The sequence below is a fragment of the Pagrus major genome, chromosome 16 (genome assembly GCF_040436345.1).
Source record: "Pagrus major chromosome 16, Pma_NU_1.0".
In the NCBI taxonomy this organism is placed as follows: domain Eukaryota; kingdom Metazoa; phylum Chordata; class Actinopteri; order Spariformes; family Sparidae; genus Pagrus; species Pagrus major.
The window spans coordinates 13,410,343-13,431,332 of record NC_133230.1 but is presented as its reverse complement, the minus strand read 5'-3'; the positions used below and the strand labels follow the sequence as shown (position 1 = coordinate 13,431,332).

Genomic DNA, 20,990 nt, shown 5'->3' with positions numbered 1-20,990 from the left:
GGATAGCCTGCAGGCAGAGAGCCAAACAATGCAGATGCACTGCGTGTGTTTATGTTAGACAAGAAAAAATAACGTATTACATGTTCCCTGTTGGTTGAACATCGAACACTGAAGAGGCCTACCAAACTAATGTACAACAGTAGACACACAAACACAAGCACACACTCCAATCCCCCAATTACAAATGTACACTTGAATTTTTGCTTTTTTAAAAAATGCCTACGGAAACACACACGGTTTTTTCCTTTTCAATTAATCAAAGGCTGGTTCCTCAGACACTGTGACAAGTTTGCAAACATGTCTTTTCTTAGCCAAAAACAAGATGTACTTGTACTTGCAGAATCTCAGAGGAGAGCCTGGTAAAAGAAAGATGAATAGTAAGACAACAAAAAACTAGGCCAGGAAATTTAGTGGGAATACGCCAAAAGTGAATATCATCACCATTTACCCCGGTCACAGATGTTTCTAACTGGAATATTCTTGTAATCAGATGAGGCATTCAACTTAATTCCAAGACTGTGACAGTGCATGCATAAGTCAAACACAGGCAGCTGTCTTGTCCATTCCTAATATGAGTATATGTATTATAGGATGTTGCTGTTACTGTTCTGAAACACACATTTGACAATGTTCCTCACACAGATACAGTACAGGCAACCAGACCAATCCATTCATAATTAAATACACTCTAACACAATCTCATTTACAAACAGTTACATGTACATGCAAACACCTACACGCGTGGCCTCTGGACCCCACACCAGGTGCAGCTGTGCTTTACAGAGCAACAGCAGGACTGGAGCGGGGCTATTTCAGGCTGTGGCGGCCAGATTGAATTAAAGCCGGATTAATCCCTGTAGAATTTGTGTCATTCTTCCAAGCAACACTAAATCCAAATCAAATTATACAACCCGTCCCCCGCTGCTGCCACCGCCGCCATCCATCCATCCATGGTACTGTAGCAGTCAGCCTCGAGTGTGCGCATGTGTGTGTGTGTGTGTGTGTATCACTGTCTTTTTCTCCCCCTCACTTTCCTCCTCTGTTTTCGTCCCTCATTCTCAACCACATGATCTATCTGTCCTCCATCGTCCCCTCCGCCAACCTTTTGCTCCTCTCCAGCTGTGACTGATGTAAGGGAGGTTAATTGATAGTGACAGCCCCTAAATCCAGTAGAGGAATCGTTAAATGAAAGAGGACTTTGGGACGGTCAATCGAGTTCAGCCAACTGAGGCTTTTTTTCCTGGTACTAGCCTAATACTGAGGCACACTTTCACTTATTACAATAACCCACACAGACAAAAACACACCCAGACAATACAAAACAACAGGACTGAACATACAGACATCTGGATCTTAGCCATCTGGCACCGACTCACATTTAAAGGAACACATCATGTTTTGGGGAGAATGATCTCCCTCGTAAACAAACACTGAGTTCATCCCTGGGTATCTTGTACATTTTAAACCATGCTGGCTGCTGGTGGGTGATTTGGCTTTTTGTCAAAAGTTTAAAATTGAGAATAACTAGCAGAATGTGGGTTCGGATCAGGTGTTTGCCTGAAATAGAAACATTATTGTTTCAAAAATATTAAACAAATAATATCGTGTTTTTTTTTACATTCTTAGTTGATGCATCTTAATCTAATTAGTCAGTTGAATTCAATTTTAACAGGTTTCATTGAATTAATTGAATTCAGCAAGCCGAACTTAAAAAATATGAGAAAATGTAATTAATATATATAAGTTCAGTTAACTGAAAATATACTTTTTTACTTCCATTTTACTTAATAACATTATTACTGCTACTTAAACATTCTCAGGTAATCAGTTACGACAAACATTGAGTATTTTCAAATTATTTGGTTTTACAGTGTATTAAAACTGCAGTGACAGTTGTGCATGCTGATTAATATGGGTTTTGAGCTTCAGCTTAGGCTGGATTGATCTGGGCTGGGTTGGACTCAGGCCAACATTTCAGGCCTGTTCAGTACTCTAATGTGCATAAAAATCTATCTGACGTGACTCGGGCAGAAATTGTCAAGGACAAGGACATTTATTAGAGTTTTAGTCATGTTGCGCTCATGTGAAGTGATGTTCACTGACTTTCCTTCCTCTTGATCTGATGTTTCCCTGGACGTTACAGCGACAGGCAAATGAAACACAGCCTGATGTTGAGCAAAATGACGGATTTTGCTGGGTTTGAAAATTGTTGGAAACATTTGGGATAATGTAATTACACAGCTCAACAAAATATGTAACAAAGGTCTAGCTGACATTTACGTTCAGAAATAGTGCATATTATATATTTTACTGATTGTACATTATTCATTTCTTACATCAGAATTTAATTCATTCCTTCATCTACTGTGAACAAAAGTCAGGTGTGGAAATACTGAATCCTTTCATATTGTTTTAAACTAAATGTAATGACATGTTGATACATTCAGTATATAATACATGGAATCAGGTAAGAAACTACCACATGCTGGTTATGTAGGACATGACCTTATGTCCTCGGTGGTAGCTATGACCCTGCCCTCCTTTGGTGTTTTTATCATGTAAATGAATGAGGGTCACTGTACATTAATTCCACTTCAGCTGCATTTATATGATTATGTGTACAGATCTGTATATACCATCATCATCATGATTTTCTACAGGGAACTGTTTTTTCGATGTCAACTACAAATATCTGTTCAAATCTGCTGAATACATTTGAGTATATTTAAATTTCATGTTTTCACCAGAGACCGTACACAGACATGAGATGAAGAGGAAAAAAGAGTGAGAGTAAGCGAGATATTCAGAGGAGACTGGGTCACTGGGTCTCAGTTTGTCCTGGTAGCGAGACATAATGGGGTTTGCACTTAAGTCAGAGAAACCCACTGCACTGCTCTAATCTGGGAAATGTTAATCTGCAATCCCCTGAACCACTTTGTAAATCTCCTGATAAGAATTCAAGAACCACTTTTTTTTTTTTTTTATGTCAACCACACGAACCTACACAGATTTGTAGTGATTCTATGTTTGATTTGTAGGATTTAAAAAAAGGGATTGTAAGTGTGAGTTGAGTATCATGCATTGTGTGTTTCTGCGTGGGTGGTTAAGTTTATATTTGAGTGTGTGAGTTTTTTGTCTCTCTGTGTGTTTGATGGACATTTCAGAGGTGTGGAGAAAGAGCGAACATGCACGAGGGGGGAGTCGGGAGAGGAGAGAGAACAGCAGCAGCCGGTGGCGTGAGGCTGGGAGATGAGTTCATTTCCTGACAGGGCTGACATGCTCAGCCAGCAGGGGAAATCTTGTACTTTCTCTCTCTCTCACACACATGCACACACACTCACAGAAACTCATCATTTTCTCCCTCAAACACGATTTCACATCTTGTTGAGCAACACCTTAGTAATGTACCGTCTTTAACGTATACATAACGCACACACGCGCACGCCGACTGACAGCATGCAATGAAGATGGAGACTGAGTGTGTTTCTCTCATGGGAAGATTTCCTTGTAATTGTTTGAGAGCTTGAGAGCGCTCACCAAATTACAAACAACACTTTTAACTCAAGATGTCCCTGGCAGATTTCTCTGTCTGTCTCTGGTTTTTGTGTGAGGTTGGACTGAGTAGCCTATTGACCCTCACTGCTTTTTTGTAAGAATCAAAAGCCTCCTTAGCACTGAGTGTCGAAAACTGCCAAGTACGAAAAGCTGGCAAGGCATGTTGGGTCAGAATCAAACTCCAATGTTCATAGTTTCTGACTTGAATCTAAAATAATTGCCAGTTTAACAATTTTTTACTAAGTGTTTGGTTTATTTCGTCAGATGGAACAAAATGTTTTTTTTCATATACATTATACATCACTATATACGTATACTGTATACCTAATACTAAAAAGGAATTTAAGTTTTAAAGACTCAAAATAATTTTTTGAGGGAATTCAGCATATCTGATGAAGCTGATGTACTTGCATTGACTGTCAAAGGCCACGATCACACAGAGACCTGTCGCAACAGGCACAGTCACTTAAAAAAACACCTTGGAAAAGTGTGTTTTGGGCAAAACAGCATGGCTGTCATGTGTAATTAATGGAAAAAGCAGTGTGACTCCGTGCCTTGTGCTTAAAAGTTCACAATACTTCAACTTCTGTAAAAAAAAACAGCTAGAAAAACATGATGTGGTGCACTGGAGAGGAGCGCATGCAGGGCACGATTAACCATAGGAAACCGATTGTTTTGCCTGACGATGTGTTTTTAGCGAAGCGTCTCTGTAATTGGTCGCTAAGTTAAGTGTGTCTGAAAAAATCGGGGGGTGTATTCGCTAAAAATGGTGATTTTTCATTAAAATATTCATGAAAAAAAGAAATTCCTCTAAAATCCAATAAAAACTGCTGTGTCTCATTCTACCAGTATAACAAGACATGTCGGCATTGATTTCGAGTTGATGGCTCAAATGACCTGGGAGCTATTGAAAAAATCGGGTGGTGTATTCGCTAAAAATGGTGGTTTTTCATTCAAATATTCATGAAAAAAAGAAATTCCACTAAAATCCAATAAAAACTGCTGTGTCTCATTCTACCAGTATAACAAGACATTTGGCAGTTGATTTTGGGTGGTTGGCTCAAACGACCTGGGAGCTATTGAAAAAATCGGGCGGTGTATTCGCTAAAAATGGTGGTTTTTCATTCAAATATTCATGAAAAAAAGAAATTCCACTAAAATCCAATAAAAACTGCTGTGTCTCATTCTACCAGTGTAACAAGACATGTCGGTGCACTGGCCATCCAACAAACTGCCATCAATGGAGCCATGCCAATAGTGTGCCTAAAAAATTTAAACAACACCCAGCCGTCCTCTCTATTTGAACCCTAGGCAGAGTCTTTGTTGCTCGAGGCTTGACACAGCTGTAGTGCCAAACAAAGAGACAGACATGATGATGAACAGAGGAGCAGCAGAGGAGAGACGGGGTGGAAGCATAACTCCTCACTTTTTCTTTTTCCTGGCAGTGGAGGTCAGAGGAGGAGGTGGTATGTAAAGGTGTGCAGGACAGACAACAGGAGCAAAAATAAGGGGAGGCAGGGGACTGAATCGGTAAGACAAGGAGAGTGACTTGTGAAACCGAAGGCTATTGTTTTTCTGGACTACAGGATAAGAACAGAGACGGACAGAGACGAGAAACCCAGAAGAAAGAAAGAAAATTAAAAATAGAGCAGGAGATTGAGAAATATTGTAACATGTTATGATAGCCCAATCCACAGCACAGCCTCTGACACTTGCTTTTTCCTCTCCATCTTTCTCCGCACCTCTTTGAAATGCTCCTCATCTCATGGGGCAAGGAGTAAAAGATGAAAGACAAGACACAGAAGAACGAGAGAGAGTCAGGAAACGCAGTAGCTGTAGGTATAAAAGAAAAAGAAGACGAGGAAGACAAAAGGTGTGGAGAGCTCAAGATAAAGGTGAACAGAACAAGGTTAGAGCAGGGGGAGAAAAAGAGGCAACCCATCATCCAACCATCTTGCCTCTCCTCTTATCATCTCATCCCATCTCGCCCTGTCAAGGAACGAGCCAAGCAGAATGAAAAACCGAGGGTAACATGCGAAAAAAAAAAAAAAAAAAGAAAGATGAAGAGGGTGGAGCGAGGTGAGTTTGACAGTACTGTATTATCCCACGTCTTCTAAATCCTTTTTCCCACGCAGGTGCATCCTGGGAGAATAAGCCCTGTCTCATGAACCTGTTTGTTATAGAAGCCCTATTCTGTCTGCCATCTTATTTCCTTTTTTCTAATAAATCACTCAAAAAGTAGACATAATACCACATGATGTGCCCGATGTAGAGGCATTTATAGCACTACAGTAAAGACATATATAGATATAGAGACAAAAAGTCTGGATATCTTCTTCTGCTCTTCTCTCCTCTGAGCTACTGTGAGATTGGTTTTTATGATTATGGTTTATCTGATTCACACCGCTACACAATTTAAACCTTCAAGACCTCCGAAAAGCAATACCGCTAACAGTAAAATTTATTTTTATAGTACTTCTTAACGGCATTACAATGTGCTTCATAATAAAATTAAACTACAAGAGACGCATTAAATAAGATAACCAATAAAACAGCAAATACAGGTACGGAGAATAAAACAGGAGCAAAGAGGCAGACACAATAAAATGTGAAGGGAGGGGAGAGTATATAAACAGTAAAGTGAAAGAGCAAATAAAGCCGTTCTAGGAATAAAGAGCGGAAAAAGCTCAATTTTAAGGTCACATGTGCATCTTTTTGAATCATAAAGTAAGTTTTAATAGTCGGTAAACCTTCAGCTTAGACGCTACACTTAAATCCAAAACACCTCTGAGAGCGTTTTGTATTTATTGAGGAAGGTCAGGTTGTTTCTAACGCAGGCACGGCAGGCAAATGGGCTTTTAAATCACAAGAAGGTCACTTACGTATGGCGTCCCATCTACAAACACTCACAGCTATTCAATCAGATGCAAACATGTCTTTCAGTATGCCCGTGTAAGCTCTCAAATACTCCTTTGACAGTGGACAAAACACCCACTAACATCGGTTTTTTGCGATGTGAATGTCTAGAATCGGCATGTAATCCCACATCAATTGATTGTGCAGTAGTCACGAGTATTTAGCAGCTCCGGCTTCATTCAGCCGTGATGAAAACGCAATGCTCGGGTGAACACGTGAGTTGCGCCCCTTCTCAGGCGCCATGATAGTTAAGGACGCTGGCTTGTTCATACTTCTTCATCTGTCTCTGTTCAAGAAGCGCTGAGTTTTTAAGATGCAATATGTAAGAATCATATCAAAACAAATAGGGGGCAGCATATCACCAGAGTAGCCGCTGCTAACTGTAGCTGCCATTGGCTAGTTAGCTCAGTTAGTCGTGCAACTAGCAGTTTGGACTAGAAGCTCAGGACCAGGGGAGTGTTAGTGTTTACAAGGAGCTTTGGACCGGGACGGGCTGGGGCTAGCTGGTTAGCAGTAGATATCTCTGCAACACAATACAAAGACACCATAATGTCAAAAATTGCTAATTTAGATGATTCTTGATTGTTTTCAACGAAAATTCTTACAAATTGCCCCTTTAAAGAGAGACTTCCACGCTAGTGAGCTGCCTGATCGGTATTAACTCTCAACAAGAGATGGGAAAGAAGCAAGACACGTCACTCCTTTAGCAACTTCCATTATCAGCTTCGGAAAAAACAATGTGTCAAAATCCAGAATTTTATTAAGACTTTTAAAAACAAGTTTAAAGTCTTCTGGATGTATTCTGATGAGGTGTTTGATCTGCTGCTTTCTACGGCTCCCTGCTTCTCCGGTGCATTCGTGATGGCAAACATGACGCACAAGAAAAAAACACAAAGGCAAACTTGTTTTTTATCAATGTGAATGAGTTTACCTGCGTATAAAAAAACCTGCACGTACACGCTAATTTTGGTGTGGTAACAGAGAATGAGGAGAGGAAAAGACGGGAATGTGATATCAGAAAAACAGAGAGAGAAAAAACGGTGTATAATCCATGTGGCTATTTTATAATTAGCTGACAAAGCTGACAAAAAACCCAGCGAGTGACTGAAGCATTAGATTAAACAACGTTCTGTATTTAACAGCCACGACCGCACGCTCCAGTGCTCGGGGAGTGTAATCAGAAAACCTCACACACATATCCATACACACCCTCATACTCATGTCAGACAAGTACATGCACACACCCACCCTAACCTTCCATGGCTGCCACAGCTCCGCAACCACCACTGGCTCTTGACAACAGTCTAATTGGTAATTATTCACATGCCCCCCTCCTGGGAACCAGCAATCCTAATGAAACCGCTTCGGTGTCTGGTGCGCAGACAGGTCTTTAGCACGCACACACGCCCCCGCGGAAACACACACACACACACACACACACACACAGACAAAACTTGGGGTGTGTAAGAGGTCGTCGGGGTCAGGAGGGAAGCGAAAGGTTACGGGTGGATGAAAATCAGGCTGCAGATACAGGGTAATTAAGTTGACCTTTGCAACTGACATTGACCCTGCACATAAAGAGTGTATCAGTGAGACATTGTTGGTGATTAATAGAAAATGATTCATGCATGAACTCTGCATAAATGCTGCTTTAATTATATGTTTGGTGGCTTACAGAAAACCTCTCCATGTTGCCCATTTTGTTGTTGTTTGAGATGTTAATTAAAGTCAGAAACTCTGAGAATTCATTTCTAAAAAGCAACAAAAAACGAACGTGCCTCTCTGATCTGCTTCCATCTAGAAATACAAAGTACTTACATGACATGAATGATATGGATTATACACGTCTTAGAAGCGCACGCTGACTGCCGAGGCATAATCATGCTCGACGCATTATGACTCACTAATGCCTGGCGTTAGTGTCATTCTGTACAGCATGTGAGAAGGTTGGCAGACATTTTTAGATCCAATATGATGATGGCTAAAAAGGGCCCCGCTGATTGCTGTCATGTTATAATCAAGTCATTTGCATATCATCACATTTGATGAGGTAGATTACTTGGCGGAGAATTCTGTGACTTATAATATCAGGGTGGGTTGATGGCAAGAGCCGGGGAGAGGGGGAAGAGATTGGCAGAAAGACAGCTGTGAGAAAAATAGCTGAGGGACGGAACAGAAAGTAGGAAAAGTAGACTTTAACTTCTCAAAGACGGGCAGGTTATTCACCGTCCCGCCACTCAGAAGAAACTCAGAGAAGATAGCGAAGGTCACCGTGAGGGAAGAGGGAGAATCAGTATTGTCAATCACAATAAATTAAAGAAAATGACGAAGCAAATATATTGTGAGAAAGGCCTCTCACCAGGATAAATAAAGGTGAAACACGGTTTACGCCGCAGACTGTTCCTGCTTACAGATGCTCTTTACAATTATTGGATTATACACCGAGTCTCAAGAACAAAATATGTTCCTGTTAGCTTGTCAGGTGTCTGTTTCTGACTGTTTCTACTAAAAAGAGACTATAAACTCATACAAACAAAAGACTTTGAAATGCATCCAGCCAGGCGTGTAATGCAGAGTACATAGCAGCAGAGTCACCGGGTTTTTAAGCACTACTGCTGCATATACGTATGTGTTTATTAAAAGGAGAAATGTCTTCTGTGGCCACAATGAGTAGAAATTTACATTTGCTCAAGCGGAGTATTTACTGTAATGACAGGCCTGAGATGCTATGCTTTTATTTGAGTACTGTTGTCCCATTGTAGTCCCAGATTTTCACTCCAGGTTTCAGGGGAAATACATAACAAACCCTCCTAATTAAACAACAAATACATCCTTTTAGAAAGGCCGACTGGCATTTTCTGATCCCATGGCTCTATTGGCAGCATGACATAATTTCTCAGTGGCTTCCAGTTCTGTTACAAATGATCTGGCACTGTTATAGATCAGGTTTGGTTTAATACAGGCACAATAATGACTTGTTAGGTGTAGAAAAGCTTGTGGTCAGTGATTAAGGGTACCTCGGTTGCATTGTGGGTAATGTGGGTACCGAGTTTTGAAAAGGAAGAAGAATGCGTGGAATAACAAAGGTGATATCTCAGGTTCTGTTGTATCAGATTTTGATCGTTTGCTTTTAAAGCAACATAATGAGGAAATCAGCAGTTTTGAGCGATTTGGCGCCCCCTATAGTTTCTGAGTGCAACACCACTGTCGCAAATAGAACATTTCCAGGTGTGACGTAATGTAGGTGTTAACTACAAACAAAACTGTTATGTGCTGTAAACATGTATGTAACACTGTGATCCTACCCTCTCACTGAAGTTACAAGTGATGAGACAGAGTCACCATTCACTCGATTACAAGACACTGTTTCATCAAAATTAGTTTGAAGTTGTTATTTTACGGTGAAGGAAAGTTACATAATGTTGCTTTAAACTGTCCATAATGAGTCCAACAATGTTATACAATACAGACCAGTGGACTGCTTTCCAAAAACCTGTTGCCAACAAGTTAGTTTGCACTAAGTTGTTGCTGCCTCTTAATGCACAACCCAACCTGCCTCAATGCTACTTTGCACCTTTGCATCTTTTGCATCTTTTCAGTTTATTTAGTCTATTTTATTCTATCTAACTTGTTTTGTATCTGTGTACAACTACTCCACGTGCCTCAAATTGCCCCCCGGGGACAAATAAAGTTTTTTGAATTGAGTTGAATTACCCACAATGCTGCATAGCCACTGAGTGACATCACTGGAGGCGATTTATAAGGTTACATGCAGCTTCCTGTGGAGCCACAAAAGGTTTTATAGACTATTACTTTTTTCACATATGCAGTACTACTCCTCAAGACCTTTAAACACACTTTAATGTGTAAAGTTAGAGGAGTTACCCTTTAAGTGCTGACAGGAAACAGGAAGAAAAAAAGCAATCTCCTGCATTAAACTCAAATTTTAAAAACTTAAATTTTTTGCGCCGTCCATCCACAGACCTTGTCCCTTTATGGACTTTTTGGCTCCATAACTACATGACACACACCAGTTCCCCGTTTGCTCCCATGACAGGAGTCATAATTCTTAAGGGAGAAGAAAGCATTTGCTACTTAAATGTAAACATGTCATAGTTGGGTATTTACTGAAATAGACAATTCAAATGTATTTCCCAGGAAGACAGTTGCTGGTTACCAGTTACTTTGTAGATTAGGATTTCAACACAAGCTGGTAAAACTTTATGTTTTCAATGGTTCATTTTTAAGGAACTTGAAGGAATTTGTAATCCTCCAACTCAAATTTGTACAAACAAAACTTTTCAAATTATGAGTGAAAAATCTTGTGTCCAAGATTGGGTTTATTTATTTCATTCAGCATCATTTGGGGGGTCTCATCATCTCATTAAATCCAATTTGCGGGATTTAATTAAATCATTTGATTTCACAATCTAATAATTAAACACTCTGAAAGGGATTTGTTTTTCTTACAGCGGAAGAATGAGGACATTTTTTCTTAATTTTTCACTTCGAATGCACGGCTTTAACTTTAAGTGTTCTTATTTTTTAACCCTTACTCAGACCACGAAGAAGAAACAAAGCCTCAGCACTGACCTGTGTTTCAGTTTGCCAGTCTGGATCAGCGGGCGAATAACTGTAAATGAGAACAGCAGTGAATATATGTATTAACGGTGCCAGTGTCAGCCGACTAAGATCACAACCTTTGTCACACCACCCCCCCTTATCTCTAAGTATAGACCGACTATATGATGAGATGAAAGTAGCATGAACATTAATTATGAATGCAGTAACCTACAGTCATCCTCAAGTTTAGCCTTGCTAAATCGTAGATGAGGCCTTGGAGGGGAGATGTATGTGGGTTGTAGGTAGTATAGGAGCGAAAACATGTATTCTGCATCAGCCAAAAACAATATGGAGTTCATGAATAATATAGGAGCCTATAGGCAGGCTGCAAAAGACAAATGAAAACCTGTGTGAGGAGGGGGAGGTGAGAAACTGAAAGAAAAATAACAAAGAGACAAAAGAGTAAAAGGCGTGATTCTCAGTAAACCACAACTAATGCATCCGACTTTGACTTTGTTTGTGAGTGAACGCCGGGTATTAATTAAACAGACGCAATGGGACCATGACATGACAACGAGAAAATGAACGACTGTTCAGATCAGACAGATAGCATGACTGCGGCAAAACATCTGGCGCTCCTCTGACTGACACACAAACTCCATGACGGCGCACAGATGTCTGCGTGTCTTAAAGAGTCACACCGAATGCGCACACACACACAGACACACACGCAAACACACACAAAAGCCAGATGAATCACTGTGTCATTCATTACCCCTCAGGGTGCCATCCTCTGCACCACGGAAATATGGCGGATTCCCTCTTTAATAAATGTGGAGGCTGCTCCCATTAATATATTTATATCTGCTTATGCACCTTGTTGAAAGCACATCCAGGGAGATTTCAAGCTATATGAGCTTATTTCTTATCTACTAAGACAACTGAGCATGCCAACCCCCACCCCCTCGTCCTCCCCCAACATCTTTTCTTCCCACTCTCCCCCCCATGCTCATCTCCTTCCCTACATTTTTTTTTCCATTTCTCCACACTGCAGAAATGGGATTTGAGCATTTGGGGTTCACGCGGCGGCCAACGAGTCTTGAGGACTTAAAGTTTCTGTTCCGTTTCAATCGTTTAGTTTGGGGAAAGTTTGAGCGAACCCACTCACAGCCTGAAGACATACAATATGATAAGAAGGCTGGCTCATATCTGATAACTAGTTGCATAAACACAGCGAGAGAGGAGGACAGCCTACGCCGGCTGATGCAACACAAATAAAGCGAGTTGTGTACCGCAGCTTATATTACAGACTTGTGTTCATATATAATAGCACTTCATTTTCCGACTGGCCAAGCTGAGCGAATGTGCACAAACCCACCCACGCTCCCTCCTCCTCTCTCTCCGTGGCTATTCCTCCTTCTTCTCTCTTGCTCTGGAAAGTTTCAGAAGTTTCCATAAAGTTGTGAAGCACCTCAGGAGGTCTCAGTAGCGCCGTCAACAAGCCAGAGCCGAGAGTTCGTGTGTCTCACCTGAGAGCAACATAACAGAGAGAGCGAACAGGGTTTCAGGTGTTTAGAAATCTGCATCTGGATTTTTGGCTTTTTGTAATAATCCCTGTACTATTATCTGTGCAAACTGTGTTGTTTCTCCAGCGTAAGGAGGGAGTTCGATTTTAGTGGATGTAAAAAGCGAGCTACCAAATTTGAACCCTCTCAGTCTCCCCCTTGTTGCCTCTAGTTACTTGATTCATATAAATTTCTATGAATGCATTTTTTGTTTCATTTGTTTGTTTGGATTTGGAGTTTTAGGCATTTTGGTGCAGCAAATATGTAATATTATTGAGTCGGGTGAATATAAAACGGGTGAAATAAAGTTCTGATTTGTTTTCATATCCAATTTTTTATATATATTGTAATGTTTTATATTCTCATTATAAAAGTTGTATTTTTTGTTTTTAAGCCTCTGCGCTGGCGATATCTGTGGCCCACGGCAAGAACACGTAGAGGGAATTTCTTCAAATCTGGCACAAAAGGATGAACTGACTAGATTTTGGTGGTCAGAGGTCAAAGGTCAAGGTCACTATGACCTCATTGCGTCCCATTCTTGTGAATTGGGCAACTTTAGAAATGCATCTAAGGAATTTCTTCAAATTTGGCACAAACATCTACTTGGACTCAAAGATGAACTGATTAGAATTTTGTGGTCAAAGGTCAAAGGTCACTGTGACCTCACAAAACACATTTTTGGCCATTTCTCAACAATTCATATGATAATTACAACAAAATATTACACAAATGTGTAATTGGATAAAATGATGGAAGTCAAAGGTCAAAGGTCAACTTCACTGTGATGTCATTAAGCTCTGCAAACAATCTTCTGGCCATTATTAAATGTCACAGCTCAGGAACAGCAGCTTGACTGGTGTGCTGAGGCATACAACTCAAGCTATCAACCTGTATTTTTAGCACCATCTCAGTTTATCTAATACTTCGGTGTTTTGGAGCAAATGAAGGCATGCAACCATATGAACATCTTACCTGCTAAACATCAACATGGAAGCATTGTAACTGTGAGCACATTAGCAGTTCTAGCATTGAGATCAAAGCACCACTGTGCCTGCTGTAACTACAGCCTTATTATTGTTGACTCTTGATTTTAGAGTTGTTGATTGTTCTTTTTCATAATTCTTAAGACGTCAACTGCTATTTGCACGCAACCAGAAATTGTTCTGCCGTCATCCACCAGTTCTTGTATTACAATTGTGTGTTGCTCTTTACTCAATCACTGCTAAATACTCTTGACCCTGCTGGGATATTATCCAACGCTTTCATGTCCTTGTGATGCAGGAATCAGCCTCACAACCACAGAGACTGAGAGCATGAGCATCTCTTTAACTGTCCTATGTCTGACCTCTGTGGTTTAAATGGTCCTGGGCCCTTAAACAAAAACTTTTCTCTTGCAGCAAATGACAAAGGAGCATCACCTCAAACCTGTTACCTATGTCTGTGTGCACTGTCTGGACTATAGCCGGGATTATTCTAGCAGTTCTAAGACTGTCATGTGCTGTCGTTGTTATTAGGGAGGTTACGGAGAGGTGACGCTGAGGCTGAGTTTGTGTTCATGTGTATGAATGTCACATGTACTCAGCAAATTCTCCAGACACGAGTGATCGGTGTCGTCACTCTGGCTACGGGCTTTCCTGTCATGGGAACTGTTCCAGATGTGGTTTGTTCGGATCAAAGGAGGAGAGGAGGGATGATGTTGAGTGCTTTGGGGAAAAGAGGAAGCTGAGGAAGAAGGAAAAAAGGGAAGAGTCATACCACGGCACTGTTTTGTTTGAAGTTGTTGCTCATCAATTACAATTACAATATTTTCCCTCTACCTATTAACTATTCTGTTGTAACCACTAACAGAAGTAGAATGAAACTTAGTTCACTTATTCAAGACTGTACTAAGTTTAAAGGCATTGGTACTTGACTTTTACTCGTCTACAATATTTGGTTACCTTACAGATTAAGATTTTACATACAAATGTATTAATAATCTTACAATATAAGATAAAATAATTAAAATTAAATCCAACTTAACATTTAGATAGGATTGAAACACTACTACCTGTGGGAAGAATGAACAAAAGAGTCCATTTCTTTATTAAAAGTTCTGTTTTTTCGTCTTGTCTCGTCTGTTTGTATCTGTCTGACTCGAATCGCGATGCAATACACATATCTGATTGGCTGGGTAGTGTCGTGTGAGCGATTAACAACGCATGCAATTGGTCTGAGTTTCCCTGGCTGCTAGTACCGTACAGGCTAGAAAATCAGCAAAGTAGAAAATGTCAAAATGTAACAGTAATTGATCAGTTATCAGTCCGGGTCTGGACTGATAACTGTTGTCTGGGTCTGGACCTGCACAGTGGTGCACCTATTAGTGATTTCAGGAGGCATGGAGAGGGATGCCAGGTTAACAAAGGGGACGCATTTTGGTCATTTTGCCAAAAAGGAGGATGGCGTCCCCCCTCAAATCGCCTACACGTTCACAAATCAGTAATAATATAATCGGATGATAATATAAAACGGGTATGGCCAGTGGATATTATATCTCTACTTTTATGACATGATTTCGATTGAAGCATTTTCACTCATTATAGAACTATTTCCGTGGAGGTCACAGTGAGTGGAGTGACTTCAATCATTGGTTTTAGGCACACATTTATAATATTGAGGAGAGAGACGTGGACTTAAACTCTGATCTCTCTAGGAAAAAGGAAGCAAAAATAAATAAATAAATAAATACAAATATAGTTTGAAATCTACATTACCAGTACTGACCGGACATTTGTCTTTATTTTATTTTTAGAGGTTTATTTTAGAGGAATGTGTGTATCAGAAACTATTTTGAAAGAGCATGGTGGTGATGATTTGTCAAATTGAACCAGTCACACCCAACACGTAATCATCTCCCCCGCGCACTGCACAGAGCTCGAGCACAACAAAATCATTTATGAGTCAGCGCTGAGTAAAAAATAGTAGGAGCTGAGGAAGTTGTCTCTTTGCTGGAGTAAGCTTCTCTGTCTGTTATGACGCAGCAATCCCTGCAGAAATTCAAGTCTTGCACAACCATGCGAAGGGAATGTATATTTGGGGGTGCGGATAACGTTTTTCAAAACAGAATATCGACAGCGGTGAGGTGAAAGAGAGTGCATTTCAATAACAGATCCCCTGCACGCAGAGGGAAGCAGAAGTTTTTCAGACCGGAGAAGTAGTGCGACTCAAATAAAAACAACAGTTCGGAGAATGGAAGTTTTAGCGGGTGCGTGCACACGTTTAAAAATGACTGTTAACCTGTGTGCTTGTAGGAAAATTGTTGTGTGTTCGGTCATTTTTGATTTTCCCTTTTTTTAAATTTTGTATCGACAGGAAAACGCCTGCAAACGACAAAAGTCTGAATTCTATAAAAGACAGATTTGGCTGAAAGTATGTCGTCTGATTTTTACATTTCCTATAAACTCTTAGAAAGTGTTCTCCTTTCATTCAAGGGCACACTGTGTGCATGTAAGATGCTGAATGGCAGCCAGGCAGGTGGTGTCTAGCAACAGAGGAAGCTAATGACACTTTAAGGTTTCACCACAGGGGGTTCTGCTCACTGCCTGCCTGCCTGCAGCACGCTGACATGTCCACTGCTTTGCCCTCGCTAACACTGGTGTGTGTGTGTGTGTGTGTGTGTGTGTGTGTGTGTGTGTGTGTGTGTGTGTGTGTGTGTGTAGTGCACATATATACGTGTGTGTATGTGCGTGTGCTCTCCATCCCCTCTCTCCCACGGTGCCAGTAGGAAGTGAAAGGTAGAATTTATTCTGAATATCGATCGTCTGGCATCTCTGTGGGTGTTCTGTGGCGCGGCGTTCAGCTGGGAGCACAGATTGATGCGTTGTCAGTCTGTCGTCGCAGTGAGGAGAGAAGGGCTGTCAATGATACATAAATCTACAGCAGAAGGGTAACCGGGGGGGCAGAGGGAGAAATACAGACATGTGTTATTGACTAATTTGTTGCCATATTTGTTCTCAAGTTTGTAACACTAATGAAGTGGCCCCACAGCTGGTGCGGCTGTGGGAAACAGGCCATGGAGTAACTTTTCTTTTTCACACTCGAGTGCAAAGACTCAGTTTTGTTGATGTATGTAGTCATTTTAATACTTATATTTGTCTAAGAATCCGTCTAGCAACATTTTAGATACTTTCTTCTTGCATTGTTAAAAGCTTTATCAGTGTGTTGCTTCAGAAAGGACAGTGCTTTTCTAGTTTGTTTCGTCTCAGTGTCTGCTTTTGTAGGCAAGCAAACAAGATTTAAGAGATACATATTTCATTCTTTGTTTAGTTTTTATTGTGAAGTTTATCATCAACACTTTCTTGGGGATTATTTTGCTTTCGAGACCAATGGCCCACTGCAACTATTACTGACATATAGTCAGTAGTTATCTGTAAAACTGGTGCCTTACGTTCTCTTTTGCAAAATGTAATGAGTTTTTCCAAATATTTCAACTGTTGAAACTACGGCTGACACATCAGAGTGTCACAGAGAACAGAGACAGCCGTGCCAAAGTATCTTCAGTCTGGTCTTACCAGATTTGTATGAAAAACATCAGTATATAAATAATTTTGCATTACCACAATGCATTTTTTGCTTTTCACGTGTCATTTGAAGCACCGAAAGTCAAGTAGGAAAAAAATGTGAGAGTCCATATATATGGAGGAGGACAGGGTGGATGGATGGGTCAAACAAAAACAGAACTTTCACCCAGGACACCAACGTTCGTGTCCCATGTGAAACCAAAAGTCAACACTTACTTGTTGAGTTAAAGCAACATTATGTAGAAATTGGCAATTTGTGCGATTTGGCTTCTGAGTGCAACACCACTGTTGTAAATACAAAATCAGGTCTGTAACAATTTGTCAGACGTAATGAAGGTGCTAACTACGAACAAAAAACATTACATCATAACAATGTTATGTGTGGAAAACTTGTTTGTTGAAGTAAACATGTGTGTAACGCTGTGATCCAACCCTCTCACTGAAGTGACAGTGCAGAAACAAGTGATAGAGACACCATTCAGCTGATTACAAGACACTGAACCATCAACATGATTTTGATGATATTTCAAGGTAAAAAAGTTACATAATGTTGCTGGTAACCCATGTCAACAAAGGGCACCTGATTATGATGAGCATCCAAACAATGTCCAAAAGCTCAAAATGCATAGACATGACACATCAAATGTTCTTGTGCTATTTAAACGTCATCACACGAGATCACATTGTATTTTCTCTGGTGTTACCTTCTGTTTTCTTCTTTCTCTGTGTCTCCTGTGCTCCTGTCCGTCTCTCTCTGTCTCTGTGTGTCTGCAGCGGGGGCGTGGCAATCCCTCTCGTCTCTCCTGGCTCCCCGCTGATTATGCACACCTGCCAAACTCGCCCACCTGCTGTCTATCTACTCATCAACCCAGTGGTATGTCTTCACTGGCTCTTCACCCACCTGGGGCCGGATCATTTTTTAGCTTCCGTGGTATCCGGTGCTGTGTATCTCTGCGTACTATTCCTTGTGTGGATTACTTTTTGGATGGTCACTAACTTTAAATAGATTTTAAAATGAAGAGTAAAACAAAAACCTACTACTAAAACCACCTAAATGAATATTGTCAACTGTTGCTAAAAAAAAAAAAGTCTCAACCTGTGTGAATTAAAGAGCAGAAGCAAAGAAACAATGCACCAGAAAGCAAAAATTATCATGATTGTAGCCAGGATCAATTTGTCAGAGGTTTTGTTTACTCTACATTAGCAGCTCCCTCTGAACAGATGTGCTGCACTGATCTATTCGGTTCACTCGGTTTCTCAACAGACTAAGGAAGGTGACAAACAACAGAGGCTTCATTAAATTCAAAGAGCTTCCTGCACAGTCGCCTGAATGAATTCATATTCGTTACATTTCTTAAATGTATTGTGTGTATTGCATATTTTCGTTGTTGCTGTTCATTCGTACACCTTGTTCAGTTTTAATGAAAGAAAGAAACAAATGATTTTAATCTTAATCAGCTAAATTTAACGAGGTTGTTAAAAAAGTTTACACCCACTTTAAAGTTAAACACAAAATGTTTTACACAACTTGACATCAACGGGGGGGGGGGGAATAGTGTGGATAATACATGGTACAATCACCGGATGCCAACTAACTTTAATCTCCCCTTAAATCCCTCCTGGAAAACGGTCTGTGACAGTGTGGTGCCTGCCAGCTGTTACCTCCATGAATGTGACTGTCGTTCAAGAAAAAAAAAAAAAGAAACACGTCATGAAAAAGTGTTTCATGAAAAGATGTAACCAACAGCCCTTCCTCGAATGATGGTCACATCTGTGCTCGCACGCAACCAGCCTCTCTCCACTGATGGCACCACGGAAGCGGGCCGTGGAGAAAGCACTTACTGGCATGATGAGGGCACAAATAGCACGAGAGAGCGAGAGTTGGGCGAGATTAGGTTGTTGAAATGTACTATAAATACACAGCTGTGACAGAATTTACTTTTGCCCCCGTTTCAAATAAGCCGAGTTACTGTTTCTGCCATTAAATTCAAAGCATGTAAATGTGTTGATTTATTCAGCAGGACTGAGGTGGACTGGAGCGGAAGGGAAACCCAGAGAGGATGGCAGGATGTAAGAAAAGTGTTTCGGATGCTCGGTAATGCATCTGAATGTGAGTCAGTTCTTGTAGTAATCACGCGGTTACACACATTTTTGAAGACAGGCGTGTGAAATAAAAAGGAGAGGAGATTTGTTCAAAGGGAAAGTACAGGTCATTACAACTTGGGTTTATATCCTGATACAACTGTACTCAACGAAATGGACTGCTTATGTCTCGGAACACAAATTACAGCTAAAAGTAGGTCAAAAGGACAATCATACTCGTAGAAAACAAGAACTTTTTTTGTAGGCAAGCACACCTGTAGTACAATACATGTGCGTGATGCATTCAATATAGCCAGCCCTTTAGTGTCCATAGAGATCAGGAGTATCAAAGTTTCCATTAATGCTTCTGTTGTTTGTTCAATTAAACATCTTTTTAATTCCTCGAGCAAATTTTACAGAAAGAAGTGTCAAAAAGCAACGATGTAAAACACATACCCAACATATTCAGTTAGCTAATCCATACAAATCTCAATTTGCTTTTTGATAACCCAGCATCTCCGCAAAAGTGGCCATACGAAGAAAAACTAAATCAGGAATTTCTTAGGCGGGGGGATCAAACCATCAACCCTGCAACTGGTGGATAACCCACTCTACTCTGCCAGCCCTCTGTCTTAATGGGTGGTGATCAGTGTACCTGTGTTGGATCTGGCACTCCTCATGTATTACTCCCAGTCTTACAGTTTGAGCCCCTTTTCATTTCAGAAACCATGCTGATGGAGCTGAAGTAAGGAGATATAAAGGCAGTTACATACACATATCAAAAGACACACACAGGTGGGTGATCAGGTTCTCGCTACCGCCTTCCTCTTCGCTTCCTCTTATTTTTTTACTTCCTCCCATCACCCCTCAGCCCCTGGTGAATTCATCTGTGATTCTAAAGATGTAATTTTCTGCGGTACATCATAAATTATTCATGAGTGAGCCTGGGACGACAGGTTGAAAAAAGATACACACACAGTGGCAGGGGTCCTGCTGTGGCTGATCACTAGGCTGAATAACATTAGCAAGGTTTCACATGCGACCAACACCATCATGGGTATTTGAAGTGGACCCCACACCCTCTACTCACCCACCCTTCTCTGCCTTCATCAAGTGCTCTCTGCTGTCTGTTATACCTCCTGCCAGTGTTTATTCAAAGGATTTAAAATATCACAGCTGCTGTAATTTAACTTATTTCCCATTGTCATTATTGCTAATGAAAGTCTTCAATTTGCTGCTCTACTGCAGTTTTGCTCTACCTCCTACCTCTACCTTGCTCATGTTGTTTTGAAAAAAATCCATTAAAAACAGCTTGCACCAACACCACTGCCTAGGCTAATGTAATTTATAATGCTGATCAGCGCAGGTATTGCAGTTTTTCACTAAATAGGCAGTTAATTATTGTTTAAATGCAACTACTGTATTTTCACCTTTTCCATTATTGCACACTGTCACATGCAGAGGTGGTTAATAAAACACAACTGTTGCCCCCTGCTTCCAGTTGTGTTGCTATGCTAGGCAAAACCTTTACTGGACATGTCTCTGCACTAAACCCACAGAAATGGATGTATTCAAGCACGGTTGTGACTGATAATATTAATGATGGTTCCCTTACATCTAAAGGTTTAAAGAAGATCATCTCTCTCTAGATCTAGGCCAGCCGCCGAAGGAAACCCATTGTGGCCGCTTGTATCTGCAATCTCATTCTTTCAGTCACTACCCAGAGCTCATGACCATGGGTGAAAGTCAG

At 40.7% G+C, this 20,990-nt stretch overlaps 1 protein-coding gene across 1 annotated transcript in view; it reads right to left on the bottom strand.

Annotated features, from left to right (window-relative positions):
• Positions 1-17,929, bottom strand: part of LOC141010906 (ephrin type-A receptor 7) — a 248,439-nt gene extending 230,510 nt beyond the window's left edge. The window contains exon 1 of the mRNA XM_073484061.1: positions 17,863-17,929. The gene's annotated coding sequence lies outside the window, so the exon portion shown is untranslated. The remainder of the gene's footprint in view (positions 1-17,862) is intronic.
• Positions 17,930-20,990: the final 3,061 nt, after the last annotated feature.